Source organism: Hibiscus syriacus, unplaced genomic scaffold (assembly GCF_006381635.1).
Source record: "Hibiscus syriacus cultivar Baekdansim isolate YM2019G1 unplaced genomic scaffold, ASM638163v2 tig00112231_pilon, whole genome shotgun sequence".
Classification (NCBI taxonomy): Eukaryota; Viridiplantae; Streptophyta; class Magnoliopsida; order Malvales; family Malvaceae; genus Hibiscus; species Hibiscus syriacus.
Genome location: NW_024063276.1, coordinates 3,371,932 through 3,389,507, shown reverse-complemented (window position 1 = coordinate 3,389,507; position 17,576 = coordinate 3,371,932). Strand labels below are relative to the sequence as shown.

The following is a 17,576-nucleotide window of genomic DNA, read 5'->3' as shown; positions in this document are numbered from 1 at the left end:
TATGAATTAAATATATTTGAATTTTTAAATGATAAAGACAATTTATAATTAATAAGTACCAAATTTGTGCGTTGTGGGGGTGCTTATCCTTCCCCAAATGTAATCGACCACGAATCCTTTTTTTATTAAAAATTTTTGGTTATATGCAGATCAGTTTTATCTTTTAAATTATGTTTTATTCAAAACTATTTTAAAAGATTGTTTTTAGGTATTTGACCTACCTGACCCAAAAGGTCAATGGCGACTCCCAAAATATTTTTTAAAATAAAATCATTTATTTATTCGTGTTATTTTTCCCGTCAAGTTAAAAATTTCGTGCCCGGACGAAAACCGGTTACAACACAGGTCCTTGAAGTTTTCCATTTTGCTTGCACATCTGAGGACATAAAAAACCTCGCCCATGCACTGATGTTGAAAGAAGCAATGACCAAAGTCATGTTTCCAATCATGGATGAATTGATCAAGGCAGTATGTAAGATTGCTAAGGCTAATGCAAGCCTTTCTATGCTTCTCGCACACATGATCAGGTAGAAGAGTACTCTCATTTTTGAAATAATCTTCATACTAGTAATGTGTTGTAGCCACTCAGCCGATAATCTTTTGATTGATTTTTTGGTCTTTGAACTCTCAAATTCTCAAGTTGATGCCAGAGAGAGAGAGCATCATTTAATACGTAGATTACTTTCCCCCCCCCTCTTTTTCCGGACATAATTTATTACTTGCTCTGTGGATCAGGGTTTCAAATCACGGTCCGAAAACGTGATAGCGCCCGCGAAATAGCGGTTTCGCCGCCGTCCGAGTTACCCGCTACACCCGCAATAGCGCCCGCGATGGCCACAATCACGGTAAACCCGAAATGACCGAAAATGCGACTGCAACCTAATTTAGAAGCATTGTTATTACCGCAACCTAATTATCTTTTGTGATTGGAATTTGGAGCAGATAACTAAGGCCGGTGAGATTGGCTCATCAACAATTCCTCATAAAGTAAACCCTATTGATTTTGAAAACAGTGAAGGTAATCTCGGTAAGGCTAATGAAGACCTAACTTATCTGAGCATGAAGTTGCCTATTTACCGTTGGCAGGTAAGACAATTCTGTTTTAGGATAACCGCTTAACTTTATGCATGTAAAGTTAGTTCATAACTAAATAGTATAAGTCCGTTTTAACAAAATACATTTTATGTGTTCAATTTGCAGCGAGATTTGACTGATTCGACTGTGTTGAGGAACATTGGGGGAGGAATTGGTCATTCCCTTCTTGCTTACAAAAGTGCATTACAAGGAACAGGAAAGCTCCAGGTATGTTGCATAACAGAAATGTTCTGATCCCCTTGTGTGCATGGTGATCATTTTAGTGCTTAAGGTTCTTAGTAATTAAGTGCTGGATTTGGTTATTCATTTGTGAAAATTTGCAATTCATGATTCATCTATGACCTATAGTAAGGAGCATTAGTATTTTTTTTTTCAACTGATAATGATTAGCTGCGTGATATCTCGCCCAATGCAAATAGCCCTCGCTGATTTTTCTGTAAACCGTAGTTTTGGGTGCTTTACTGCATACTTCCATATCCCTTAAGCTCCATTTTGATTCCAGGTCAACGAAGCTCGGTTAAGTGAAGCCTTGAACCAGGCATGGGAGGTACTTGCAGAGATGATTCAGACTATGTATCTTTTGATCATCATTTATCTTATTCTATATTCTTGTTTATATTTTTGTAAAATCTTATTCTGTATTTTGATTCATCTTTTTGTTTCAACTTGATCTGTAGGTCATGCGACGATACGGTGTTCCAGAGCCTTACGAGAAGCTGAAGGAGCTAACCAGGGAAGGGCAGTTACCAAAGAACGTATAAGGGAATTTATTGAAGGTTTGGAATTACCAAAAGAAGCTAAGACCGATCTAATGAAGTTAACGCCACATTCGTATGTCGGCGCAGCCGTTGAGTTGGCCGAGACGGTAGATTCAGCAATGTATATGATAAATGGATCTGCGGTCTCTGAGACAAAGACTGGTACAAGTATTAAAACTGGAGTTAATTCTTTGAAATAACAAATTCAGAGAGGGTACAAGGTATGGACAATTCCCTACAGATACTGTTTATTATGCCAAATTCATATGATGGAGACAGCTCTGAGCTGAAATTTTGTAAGCAACTTAATTAAAATAAAACCTGAAAGCTTCCAAAATATCCTGTACCCAGTTTTTAACCAAGCTCTGGGTCCTGCTTTGCAATAGAACAATGTTTTCATTCCAGTGACCGATGAAACTTGTACTTTTTATCCTTTAGGGTGCATTTGATTTACGAAATATAAGATTATCAGATTATCTTCTGAAATAATCAGATTATTGCAGTATAACATTACTCTAGAAATGTAAGATTGAAATGTTTGGCGGTAAAAATATAAAGATTATTTGAATGAATAGTTTATTAAATTAGTCTTGTGATATATGTCGTTTTCAATAAATTTTAATATTATATTATAGATATATGAATTAAAAAATATAAAATATTTTAATCGTTATATTATTTAATTTTTGAAAAAAGTACATTAACACATAATTGATATGCTTAGTATATTAAATTTATATTTTTAAAAAATTTCATAAGTATCATATTAATTTATGTAAAATATAATGTAATATGAAAAAATATAATGTTATGGTATCGAGTGAAAAGATATTATTTTTTAATGTATAAAATTTATTTTTAATAATTCAAAATTAACTATTATTTTAAATAATTTTTTATCATAATAAAAATTTTAACTCATAAAATATAAATAATTAATATATTAAATATAAAATATATAAAATGATTTTAATTAATCAAATTTATTAATATTTTATTAAATCAACCTCTTTGTATATTATTGTTATATTTATAGTTTTGAGCAAAATATGATAAATAAGAATCAAGAAGGATCTAAAAGAAAAAACTTGTTATTTCAGAGGCATTATTATCTTAAATAATGAAAAATTACGTATAAGAATTTAAAAATAATGATATTCTCATTATTTTAATTAAAAATTATTATTACTGATAATAATTTGAATATAAAAAATCATTGAGTATGGAAAGTTTGTGGAGGCTACAGAATCTCATCTACAAATCAAAAGTAACAACGTTAATAGATATTTATTTCTCCAACGAAATAATTACATTGCATGATTGATATGGTAGAGCCCAAGAATTATCTTAATATTTACATGAATAAAATCATAGGGTAAATTACACATTTAGTATCTAAACTATTAGTTTTGATATATTTTAATACTTAAACTTTTAATTTTCTTAAAACCACACCTAAAGTTTAAATTTTGTTTCATTTTAATACCCTACCATTAAAAACTTTAGTTTTTGTTTTATTTTAGTACACCGTTCAAAATTTAATATTAAATTTTGAAAAAAATTAAATTTTTAAGTACTAAAACAGATCAAAACTGATAGTTTAAGTACTAAACGTGTTAAGTTTTTAACGATATGTACTAAAATGAAATGAAAACAAATACTAGGTATAATTTTGAAAAAAATAGAAGTTTAGATAATAAAACGAGTTAAAACTTGTAATTTATATACTAAATGTATAGTTTACCCAAAATTATATGAGAAGAGTAGGTGACACGCTGCTGTGTGAAAATCATCATCGTCCTTGGAAAAAAGCCATTACCAATCACTGATCACCAAGACATTACAAAGAAGGAAGCTTCACTGTGAAGATAAAGTCTTTAGTGCTGTCTTGAATCAGTTCTAAAACTACAAATTCAATGTTAGAGTTAATTATATTATATGTCTTGTATTGCAGTTTTTATTTTAAATTGTCTTTTAAAATTTTATCTAGAAATTATTATTTATTTTAAATTAGTTCTCAAATTTTTTAAAATTATAATTTCATCACTAAACTGTGATTGTCATTTTAAATTGGGCCTCAAACTTTTAAATCTTTAAAACTCATTTCTAAATTCATCCAAATATATAACTGGTTTCAATCATAATTGAATCTTAAGTGTTATTTTCTTTTAAAACATATAATAATGTAGCTTGACCTAATAGTTTTATTAACATGGATATGCTTAGCATATATACCGATAGTTTGAAATAACGTTAAAATGTTTAAGAATTTGGGGACTAATTTAGAATAAGGATAATTTTTGGTGATAAAATTGGAATTTTAAAATTTTAAGGATGAATTTAAAACGAGAATCGTAATTTAGGGATGAAATAAGAATATTCAAAAGTTTAGGAACCAATTCAAAATGATGGTCACAGTTTGAGGATATTAACTCGTAATGTTTTTTGTTTCCTTCATTTTCTTATTATCTGCAAGCTAAACCCCCTCTCTGGTTCTTTCTCTACTCTGTCTCTTTGTCGCACTTTGTATTGTTCAAGGTTGTTTAAGATAATGTAAGAAAAACATCAGTTTTTATATTGTTATGTCTCGTTTTTTTATGGAAATATCTTATGATAATTTTCTTTTTGGATGGCTTATTGTAATGAGAAAATAACCTCAGTGACCAAAAATCTCATATAATATACGATTTTAACCAACTTTTTCCGGATTTACCAAAATGACCAATAAAATCGCAATGCGATCGCTAATTCGCAACGCGATCTCCATTATCGCAAATTCGCGTTGCATTTTCGCAATGCAATAGTTGAAAATCGCGTTGCGATGGTCTACAGTATCGTTGCGATTTTCCCAATTCGCAATGCGAATAAGTAAATCGCAACGCGAATTGGGAAATTCGCAATGCGAATAAGTAAATCGCAACGCGAATTGGGAAAATCGCAATGCGATACTGACTATCGCAATGCGATAATAAAAAATCGCAACGAGATACTTACTTTCGCAACGCGATACTGACTTTCGCAACGCGATAATACATAATCGCAATGCGATTTTCAAAGCGCCATTAGTATCCTGGCCAAGTATTTTATTTTTAAATTCCAAACATGAATATAAATATATTGGAACACTGAACTGTCCACAGTATATCCCGTAATCGCAACTCATAACCTAAAACCTAAAATCACAACTCAGTCCCATCTCCATCTCTCACTCTCTCACCCATCTCCGACGAAATCCGTCCCCATCTCCGGCGAAATCCGTCTATCTAAATCTCTCAGAGCCACCCTCACAATCAGAAATGGAAAATCAACCAAATCAACCAACGAGGGTTAGTTTTTTTAATTATTTTCTTTTTGAAATTTTTGCATTATTATTAGGTTTTTCATATTGAAATTGATGATAAGTTTACTGGTAATTTCAATAATAGATTAACCATTTCACTTAGATTGCTTATTAAATCAACCAAGAATCGCAACGCGAAATGCAAATCGCAACGCGATTTAGTTTCGCGTTGCGATTCTCTCGTTGCGATAGTCATTTTCGTGTTGCGATTTTCATTTTCAGAAACTATTCTTCTTCTGCAAATTGAAACTTGAATGAATTGCATTACTTCAACCAAAAAACAAAGACAAATACGAAATTCACAGTGTTGCATATTTAAGTTTGAAGAATAAACTACTACTATTTATGTTTATTATTGTTTTTGGTATATCTTCACAGTGTAGTTTTTGGTATATCTAATTTAGTATGTTTATTGTTTTTGTAGAACTTTTATTCGGCTCAATTGACCTTGAGAAATAAAGTCAGCCTGGCCAAAACAATTGCGTCGAAGCTTTCACTTGCACAAAGAAAAATGTTTGAGGATACATGCTTCGGGCCATGGCTGAAAGTACAACATCCCGGTGGAGATGCGATGTTGACACACCTGTTTCTTCAAACCATGACTAGAGATCTACCAGAGACTATACAACGTCGTGATGAAGAGATATGGTTTGATTTTCCACCGGCGTATACGTGTTTTGGGCGGGAGGAGTTTTGCTTAATCACCGGTCTACGCTTCGGACACGATGATGTAGGTCGGTACACTAGACACATTACCCGCCCATCATGGCTATCCCGGGTTTTTCCTGAGCTGGAGAGGCCGAGTCTACACGTAGAAGACCTGACAAGATTTTTGAATAATAAAGATGGTTTTACTCGGATGGATGACGTCGACGTTGTCCGAGTATGCCTTCTAATTCTTTTGCATGCCGGCTTTTTAGGCAGAGAGGCCAGACAACCTATTCCAAATGATCTAATCAAATTGGTAGAAGACCTAAATGCGTGGAACCTGTTTCCGTGGGGCTCGTATTTATGGAAAGCTACATGGAATAAGTTATCGTCTGCCTTGGATGATCGAAAAAGTTTGCATGGCGATGGTTCCAAATACACTTTGACAGGCTTTATTTGGGCCTTTAAGGTAAGAATTTTTATATAATGTTTCCAAAATTATAAGTAATTATTTAACAATTACTAATGTTTGTTATTATATTGTTTGTAGATTTGGATATTTGAGTCCTTTCCCGCCATGAAGACATATGCAATAAAAATTTCAAATAATATTCCCAGGGCTATTTCCTGGAAGAGGAAACGAACCTTGCAATGGGAAGATTTACTACGGTATACGACAATAAATAATGTAAGTTAACATAAATACTACCATATGTTTATAAACAAGTTATTACTAGTACACATTTAACTTTGTTTGAGCTTTTATATTGTTAGGAGGCCAACACTCCTCTACAGAGGCTGACACCCACGGAAGCTGAGCTTGCCACTGATTGGTGGCAAGCTAGTAAGCGTTTTTTTGATGGAACGGTTGATGAGCAGCCTCCACTTCGGGAGCCATCACCTCGCCCAGAGCTATCACCTCACCTAGAGCCATCATCTGATCGACCCGGCTATACACCTCCACAACGACAGCCATCACCTATTCTGTCACATCATCGAGCCTCTTCTCCACCATCACCGCAAGATAGGCGACCAGCAAAGATGCCACGACGTTTATCTCCCTGTTCTCCACCTCCACCTCAACGGGATGTGTTAGGGGAGTTACGTGATGAGGTCAATGCCTTGCGTGAGGAGGTCGGTACTTTACGCAAAGACGATGGTGCATGGCGTGTTGAGGTGTCTACATTACGCGGTGAGGTAGCCGCTCTACGTGAGATGGTAGCATCGTTACAAAATGAGGTTCATACTCTACGCAACGAGGTAAGTTTAAGATTTTTCATACTCGTAATTCATTCGGTTGCTGCCAATCTGTTTTTGTTAGTATTTGTTTTTGGTTTTGTTTTTGTCTTTTGGTTGAAGTAATGCAATCCATTCAAGTTTCAATTTGCAGAAGAAGAATAGTTTACTTTCGCAACACGAAAATGACTATCGCAACGCGGAAATGGCTATCGCAATGCGAAATGAAAATCGCAACGACAAAATCGCAACGCGAAATGAAATCGCAACGACAAAATCGCAACGCGAAATGAAAATCGCAATGCGATTTGTGTTTCGCGTTGCGATTTTGTCGTTGCGATTTCATTTCGCGTTGCGATTTTGTCGTTGTGATTTTCATTTCGCATTGCGATAGCCATTTCCGCGTTGCGATAGTCATTTCGCGTTGCGATTTTAAGTTTCGTGTTGCGAAAGTAAACTATTCTTCTTCTGGAATTTATATATGTTGTCCTTTTAAATGTTTATATAAGTGCTTACTTCTGGAATGTTATCTGAGCATTTTGTGAACTATGATAGAATAATGATTTGGGTGAATACAATGCTAGTTTGAAACATATTTGTCTTTGTTTAATATCATGTCTGTTTATTTACTGATTTATGTATTAATTTTTTTTAGCGGCCCGATAAGGTGGATGCTTTACGTCGGGTTTTCCTTGCACGACGGAGTTCACGCATCAGACGGCGTGGACGTGCTATTACGTCTCCGTTCACCCCAATGGTGCGAAGACTCCGCAAGAAGAAGCCCGACTCACCGGTCATCCCTCAAGAGTCCCCTCCAATCGTTCAAGAGGCCCCTATTCTCCCTCAAGATTCCCCCCCACCGTTCAAGAGGCCACTGTCATCGTTGAAGAGGTCCCTCCCACAATTCCAGAGCCCGATTCACATGGGGTAATATATCGAAGTATTGAGAAACCCCCACCGGTTCCGGACATGATGGATGAGAGTTGGCTCTCGTATGAGTTACCGGCTAGTACCCTTCCGGTATTTGAAGTGGAGAGGAGACAACTACCGGAAACAATTGTGGATAATACCCTTTGGGCTAAGACCGCAGTTGATTTTTATCTACATGAGCGGAGCCAAGGGTGTTACACTGACATCAGCAAACTCAACGATGAAATGTTTTTGTTGCTTGATCGGTCTTGGTGGGGTGTGCTATTAGGGGTTGAAGACAGTGGCTTTTGGATGGGGAGGTAAGACTATATTTGTCTTATATATGATTTTGATTAATTTGTTTAAAAATTAATGTAATTCACTAATATATGTATTTTTTTGTAAAACAGCATATCAATGCGTGGGTGTCACGTCTACTAATAATAAGGAAGCTTAGGAAAAATAAAAAAAATTCTCTATATACAATAATGCCGACGGCTTTTCACGCAGTTCACTTGAAGAATCAACGAGATGAATCATTTTTGTTGGGCAATGGACAATCTAAACTTTATCCTGCATGGTGGGAGGTCGATAAGGTTAGTGTTAATTTTTTAAATTTTTTAAAGGTGTTAATAAATAAGTGCGCAAATAAATGAATTATTACTTATGATCGCAGGTGTTTATCCCTGTTTTGGAACGTCGTCACTGGCTTCTCGTCCAACTTCAGCTCCCATCCCTGAAGATAATAGTGTATGACAGCATGATCAATTACATATCACTGTCTGATTTGAGAGATATTTTCAAGGGATGGAGCTCTCATTTGGCTAAATTCTTGGATGGGATTAAGTATTGGAGTCATTCTGGACACAAGAAGCCAAAGAAGTTCAATGTCACAGTTGTCAGAGACGAGACCGCGCCACAGCAATCGCCGGGAGCCAGAGGGGATTGTGGTCCTCTCGTATGCCTTTGCTTGGCGCGTTTGACGACGGGAAGCACAGAGTTTTTACCTCCCACCGATAGAGATAGAGCTGCAGTAGGCTTGTGGTTTTGGCATTATATGGCTAGAGCAATATATTCGAGACGCTGCCTACCTGCATCCGCGTTATGAAAGTGTCCATTGTTAATTGGTAAGTCAAATGCAAGTTTTGTTAACATATATACTCCTTTTGGTTTGAAAATGTTTGGTTAAGTACCTAGAATTCAATAATTTGCTGTTTGTAGGTTTTAGATGTGTAGGAAGTCTTGTTTGAGCCAATGTTTGGTTTCTGTAGGTTAATCCTTAAGTGAGCTGCGTGAAATGGATGTACGGGGTCACAAAGTTGTTGATTCATTGATTCAATAATTGATGAAGAAATAAGAATTATTATTATTTTTTGATTGTTTAATTGATTTGTAAAAGATGATTTGTAAATATTGATTTGTTTAATTGATGTGTACATAATTTGTGTTGAAATGTAATAGTTGATTTGTTGATTTTCAATCTGCTTTATGTTGAAGGCAAAACAGACTATCGCAACGCGAAATGGCTATCGCAACGAGAAAATCGCAATGCGAAATGAAAATCGCAATGCGAAATGAAAATCGCAATGCGAAATGAAAATCGCAATGCGAAATGAAAATCGCAATGCGAAATGAAAATCGCAACGAGAAAATCGCAATGCGATTTTCATTTTGCATTGCGATTTTCTCGTTGCGATAACCATTTTCACGTTGCGATAGCCATTTTCGCGTTGCGATAGTCAAATGAATGTCTAATAAGTGATGACAACTGAACAGATCATAGCAATGTTCAAACTCAAGTTACTAATACATGCCAAACTGAAAATGTTAAAAGTGCACACATAAAATACACATAATGCAAGTTTTGTTAACATATATACTCCTTTTGGTTTGAAAATGTTTGGTTAAGTACCTAGAATTCAATAATAATTGTTAAAAGTTTATGCATGTTAATCCTCGTTGCCTTTTTCATTTCGCATTGCGATTCTATCGTTGCGATTTGCATTTCGCATTGCGATGGTCAAATGATTACCTTTCGCAACGCGATTCTGACTTTCGCAACGAGATAATACAGAATCGCAATGCGAGTTTCAAAGTTCGCAACAGGTTTTAGTTTCGCAAGCCAAATTTTGAGTGTATATATATACGCAGCAGCAACAATTCATAACCTAAATCCCTAAATCGCAACTCATGCCATCTCCATCTATCACTCTCTCCGGCGACATTCGTTCCAATATCCAACGACATCCTTCCCCATCCGGCAACAGGTCTTAGTTTCGCATCTCGTTTGTTTAGTTACAACCATGAAATCATCTAATGTTGATCATGTTTGGATAGATTTGTGTTTTGGAGGGTCATGGGAGAATGTTCATGGTGTTTTACAATATATGCCTTTACCCATGAATCTTCAACTAAAACTGTCATTAAAGAAGTTAACTTATGAAACCCTAATGTTATGTGTTTCAAAGAAATTGAATTTAGAGCCCCTAAGTGGATTTAGGCTATCTTATCAGAGAAATGGTAAAGTTTATTTGTTAACCGACAATGAAGATGTTGAACGATTCATTGCTTACATTAATGTTTCAAGTGATGATGTTACATTGTATGTTGTTGAACCTAGAAGTAGTATTGTTGGGTCAGTAGCGGGTAGTAATCAACTAAGTGGGTCAAAAAACCCACAGCCTTTCTCTAATCCAAATCCAAATCAACTTTCAGCACCAAATTCTGGTTTTCGTATTGACTAATTAGACGATGATGAGCCAAGAGAAAAAATTGTGAGTACTAGTCAGTATTCGAAATTTGATCTTGGTCAATACCCGGACTTTGATATTGGTCAATACACGGATTTTGATGATGTTTCAGAAGAAGAAACAGACCCTGCGTGTAATGATTTTGATATTGGTCAATACCCGAATTTTGATGATGAAACACCCGTTGCCGAGGAAGATGTTGATGATAATGAGGAGGAAGTTACGACTGTGAATGAACATGTTGAACATCCATTCTATAATTCATATAATCCTGAAGAAGAAAAAGAAGAAGAAAAAGTCCCCGAAGAAAAGAAAATGCCACGGGAGTATAACTGAAATATGCCAGAATTACTTCAGTTACCGGAAGAAGAGTTGGCAAAGAAAGCAGTTGATTGTTACACAAAAGTTATTCGTATCAAGAAAGATGATTGTTTTGATACAAAGGAAGACTTGAAGATAGCTTTGTATACGAAATGTGTGGAAGATGGCTATCAACTAAAAGTTAACAAATCAAGCAAAGATCGTTTCGAAACAAGGTGTACGATTGACAAAAACTATACGTGGCGTATGATTGCAAAGAGGATAAAAGATTGCGCAATGTTTCAAGTTAGGACCTTTATTGATAAACATACATGTTCAAGAACCCAAGTTTTTCCTCACCATAGACAGGCAAACAAAAAGGTGTTGGGTGGTTTTCTGGCTGAGTTAATGTTTTTGAATGGCAGGGTATATCGGGGACATGAAATTATGACTGACATGAATGCTCAGTTCAAGATTAGTATATCATATTCTCAAGCTTGGAGAGCCAAATGTTATGCCTTGGAATTGCTGAGGGGGTCGCCAGAAGCATTGTTTGCCCAACTGCCGGCTTATTGTCACAATTTAAAGCTGAAAAATCCTGGGTCGGTAACTCATATCAAAACAGATAGAGATGGACGCTTTGAGTTGCTGTTTATCGCCATTGGTGATGCGGTTAGTAAATCAATATAATTCTGTTAACTCATTTCTGTTAGTTACATGCATTTAAAATTTAAATGATTATATTTCTTGTGTATATTATTTTGTAGATTCGTTCGTTTATTACTTGCATGCGCCCAGTTATTATAGTTGACGGAGCACATTTGAAAGGTCGATACCTTGGAGTAAACTTATTAGCAGTAGCCATGGATGCTAACAATGGGATATTGCCAATAGCTTCCGGGGTTGGCAAATCTGAAACCTCTGATTCATGGACATGGTTTATGGGGCATCTTAGGGATTGCATAGGTCCTATTAGCAATCTGACAATCATATCCGATAGGGCAAACTCAATTGACAACGCTGTTAGAAGGTGTTTCCCAGATGCTTTTCATGGACTTTGTGGTGTTCATTTGTATAGAAATCTAAAATCAAGGTCTGCTGGTATAAAAAAGCACAAATGGACATACTGGAAGGCTGTAAAGGCTTATCGGGAAGTGGATTTCAATAAGCATTTAAACTGTTTAAGACGTGTTTTGCCTCAGTGTTCTCAAACACTAGAAGATGTCGGGTTTGAAAGATGGTCAAGAGTACATCAACTTGGAGCAAGATATGGTTTCATGACGTCTAATAGTGCAGAATCAATTAACGCTCTAAGTCGTCATTCCCGGAAATTACCCATTACTATGTTAATGGAGTTTTTTCGAGCCTCTATTCAACAGTGGTACTACAAGAAAAGAAACCATGCAGGTATCATTTCTTTGAATTCGTAACTTATCATATATTTTACTAAGTATTATTTATTTAAATTTACAGGAACATTGGAACATCGTGTTACACCATGGACTGAAAAAAAGATAACGAAACGTGTTGTGAAGTCAACGTCATGGAGAGTTGAACCATGTTCAAACACTTTGTTTGAAGTACTGGATAATAACTTAAATGGGCTTGTCGATCTAAATGCAAGGACGTGTAGTTGTATGAAATGGCAAACATCTGGTTATCCATGTGGCCATGTTATAAAAGTTGCTCTTCATCTAAACCAAGATGATTCAAGCACATACGCTATGGATTGCTACACTACAGAAGTATATCGACAGACTTATGCCGAGATTGTCTACCCTATTTCACATCCTTCTGAGTGGGACATACCAGATGACTTACAAACAGTTTTGCCACCAACCATGGACAGAAGGCTACCTGGCCGACCAAAAAGTCACGATCGTATACCGTCTAAGGGTGAAGAGAAGAAGAGATCGACATGTAGTTGGTGCAAGGAAAGTGGTCATACAAGGTTGACATGTGGATCACCAGTGCCATCACAATCATCTTTTCCTCTACCAAAATATGGATCATCATCAAAATCCAAAGCTCATATGGTGTCAAGAAAAAGGCAATCAAAATCGCAATCATCTTTAAAATCCCAATCACAACTGGCTTCACCTTTTGGGACTGTTAACTTAGGTGATTTTTAAATGCAAACGTTGTATTATGTAGATTTTATGTGTGAACTTTTAACATTTTCAGTTAGGCATGTATTAGTAACTTGAGTTTGAAAATTACTATGATCTGTTCCAGTTGTTATCACTTAATAGGCAATCATCTTAATGTCCATCGCAACGCGGAAATTACTATCGCAATGCGAAATGAAAATCGCAACGAGAGAATCGCAATGCGAAATGAAAATCGCAACGAGAGAATCGCAATGCGAAATGAAAATCGCAACGCTAATTTCGCAATGCGAAATGAAAATCGCAACGAGGGAATCGCAATGCGAAATGAAAATCGCAACGCGAATTTAATTTCGCGTTGCGATTCTCTCGTTGCGATTTTCATTTCGCATTGCGATAGTACTTTTTGCCTTCAACATAATGCAGATTGAAATCAACAAAATCAACCATTACATTTCAATCAATTAAACAAGCACAAATAAGAATTATGTTAACATCAATTAAACAAATCAACTTTTACAAATCACCTTTTACAAATCAATTAAACAATCAAAAAATAAGCAATAATTATTAGAGAAAATAACACTTCTACTATTGAATCAACTTTTGCAGCCATACATCATTTTCACGCAGCTCACTTCTGAGATTAACCTGCATAAACCAAACATTTGCTCAAACAACACTTTCTACACATCTAAAACCTACAAACATCAAATTATTGAATTCTAGGTACTTAACCAAACATTTTCAAACCACAAGCCTATAAACATACCAACTGTTTATGGACATTTTTATAACGCGGATGCAGGTAGGCAGCGTCTCGTATATATCGATCTAGCCATATAATGTCGAAACCACAAGCCTACTGCAGCTCTATCTATATCGGTAGGAGGTAGATATTTTATACTTCCTGTGATCAAACGGTCCAACGCCAAGCATACGAGAGGACCACAATCCCCTCTGGGTCCTTTCGTTTGTTGTGGTGCGGTCTCGTCTCTGCTAACTGTAATATTGAGCTTCTTTGGCTTCTTGTTTCCAGAACGAGTCCAATAATTTATCGCATCCAAGTATTTAGCCAAATAAGAGCTCCATCCCTTAATAATATCTCTTAAATCAGCCAATGATATGTAATTTATCATGCTGTCATATACTATTGCCTTAAGGGATGGGATCTGAAGCTCGACGAGAAGCCAATGGTTACGTTCCAAAACAGGGATAAACACCTGCAATCATAAGTAATAATTCATTCATTTGCGCACTTATTTATGAATACCTTTAAACTCAATCTAAAATAAACACTAACCTTATCGACCTCCCACCATGCAGGATAAAGTTTAGCTTGTCCATTTCCCAACGCAAATGATTCATCTCGTTGATTCTTCAAGTGAACTGCGTTAAAAGCCGTCGGCATTATTGTATACCGTGTATTTCTTTTATTTTCCTTAAGTTTCCTAATTATTAGTAGACGTGACACCCACGCATCGATATGCTGTTTTACAAAAAAATACATATTAGTGAATTACATTAATTTTTAAACAAATTAATCAAATGAAAATATAAGAAAAATATAAGACTTACCCCTCCATCGAAATAGCCATTGTCTTCGACCCCTAATAATACGCCCCACCAAGACCGATCAAGCAACAAATAGATATCATCATTGAGCTTGCATATGTCAGTGAAACACCCCTGGCTTCGCTCATGTAGATAAAAATCAACTGCGGTCTTAGCCCAAAGGGTGTTATCCAGAATTGTGTCCGGTAGTTGTTTCCTCTCCTCTTCAGATACCGGTATGGTACTGGCCGGTAACTCATACGAGAGCCAACTTGAATCCATCATGTCCGGCACGTCAGAGGGTTTCTCAAGAATCCTACATATGACACCATGTGAATCGGGCTCTTGAATGGTGGGAGGGACCTCTTCAACGATGACAGTGGCCTCTTGAACGGTGGGAGGGGACTCTCGAGGAATGATAGGGGCCTCTTCAACGATAGGAGTGGAATCTTGAGGGATGATAGGCGAGTCGGGCTTCTTCTTGCGGTGTCTTCGCACTATTGGGGTATACGGAGACTTAATAGCACGTACACGCCGTCTGATGCGTGAACTCTGTCGTGCAAGAAAAACCCGACGTAAAGCATCCACCTTATCGGTCCGCTAAATAAAAATACAAATATCAGTAAATAAACAGACATGATATTTAAACAGTGAAAACAAAGATAAATATATTTCAAACTTTCAACCAAAAGACAAAACAAAGACAAATACTAACTTCACAGTGTTAAAGTAAAAAGTTTAGCAGTTTTGGCAGCAACCGAATAAATTTACTAAGCAATCTAAGTGAAATGGTTAATTTAAGTGAAATTACGAGTAAATTTATCATCAAGTTAAATATGGAAAATCTTAAACTTACCTCGTTGCGTAGAGTATGAACCTCATTCTGCAACGATACTACCATCTCACGTAGAGCGGCAACCTCACCACGTAAAGTAGACACCTCCACACGCCATGCACCATCGTTATCGCGTAGAGTACCGATCTCCTCACGCAAGGCATTGACCTCATCACGTAACTCCCTTGACTCATCCCGTGGAGGTGGAGAACAGGGAGATAGAAGTCGTGGCATCTTTGTCGGTCGCCTATCATGAGGTGATGGTGGAGAAGAGACTTGATGATGTGACGGGATAGGTGATGGCTCTCGTTGTAGAGGTGTACAGTCGGGTCGATCAGGTGATGGCTCTGGGTGAGGTGATGGCTCTCGAAGTGGAGGAAGTGGAGGCTGCTCATCATTCGTGCCATCAAAAAAACGCTGACTAGCTTGCCACCAATTAGTGGCAAGCTCAGCCTCCGTGGGTGTCAGTCTCATTAATGGAGTGTTGGCCTCCTAAAAATATAAAAACTAAAACAAAGTTAAACGTCTACTATTAATAACTTGTTTATATATGATAGTATTTGTGTTAACTTACATTATTTATTGTCGCATATGGTATTAAGTCTTCCCAATCCAACATACGTTTCCTCTTCCAGGAAATAGCCCTAGGAATATCATCTGAGGATTTTAATGCATATGTCCGCATGCTGGGGAAAGCCTCGAATATCCAAATCTACAAACAATATAATAACAAACATTAGTAATTGTTAAATAATTAATTATAATTTTGAAAACATTATATATAAAATTCTTACCTTAAAGGCCCAAACAAAGCCTGACAAAGTGTATTTCGACCCATTGCCCCGCAAACTTTTGCGGTCATCAAAGGCAGACGACAACTTAGTCCAGGTAGCTTTCCATATATACGAACCCCACGGAAACAGATTCCATGCATTTAGGTCCTCTACCAATAATATTAGCTCCTGAGGAATAGGTTGTCTGGCCTCTCTGCCTAGAAAGCCGGCATACAAAAGTAGTAGAAGGCATACTCGGACAACATCGACGTCATTCATCCGAGTAAAACCATCTTTCTTATTAAACAATTTCTTCATGTCGTCGACGTGTAAGTTCGGCTTCTCTATTGACTCATCAAGAAAAACCCTGGATAACCATGATGGGCGAGTGATATGACGAGTGTACCGGCCTACATCATCGTGTCCGAATCGTAGACCAGTGATTAAGCAGAACTCCTTCCGCCCAAAACAAGTATACGCCGGTGGAAAATGAAACCATATCTCTTCCTCACCACGTTGTATACTGTCGGGTAGATCGCTAGTCATGGTCTGAAGCCACAAATGGGTCAAACTAGCATCTCCACCCGGATGCTGTACTCTCAACCATGGCCCGAAGCAGGTTTCTTCAAACAATTTTCTTTGTGCAGGTGAAAGCTTCGAAGCAATTGTAGTGGCTAGGCTAACTTTATTCCTTAATGTCAATGAAGCCGAAAAAAATTTCTACAAAAAAACAATAAACATACCAAGTTAGATATACCAAAAATTACACTGTCAAGATATACCAAAAACAAAACAATAAACATAAATAGTAGTTTATTCTTGAAACTAAAATTTGCAACACTGTTTTTGTCTTTTGGTTGAAATGAAAATCGCAACGAGATAATGAGAATCGCAACGCGAAAATGACTATCGCAACGCGAAATGACTATCGCGACGAGAGAATCGCAACGCAAAATGAAAATCGCAACGCGAAATGAAAATCGCAATGCGATTTTGGTTTCGCGTTGCGATTTTCATTTCGCGTTGCGATTCTCTCGTTCCGATAGTTATTTACGCGTTGCGATTTTCATTCTCGAAACTATTCTTATTCTGCATTACTTCAACCAAAAGACAAATACTAACTTCACAGGCTAAACAGTTTAGCAGTATTGGCAGCAATCGAATGAATTTAATAAGAAATCTAAGTGAAATGGTTAATCTATTATTGAAATTACCAGTAAACTTATCATCAATCTCAATATGAAAAACCTAAAATAATGCAAAAATTTCA

General features: G+C 36.5%; 1 pseudogene; it reads left to right on the top strand.

The window, feature by feature from the left end:
• LOC120176232 overlaps positions 1–17,576 on the top strand; it is a 36,477-nt pseudogene that overhangs the window by 16,116 nt on the left and 2,785 nt on the right.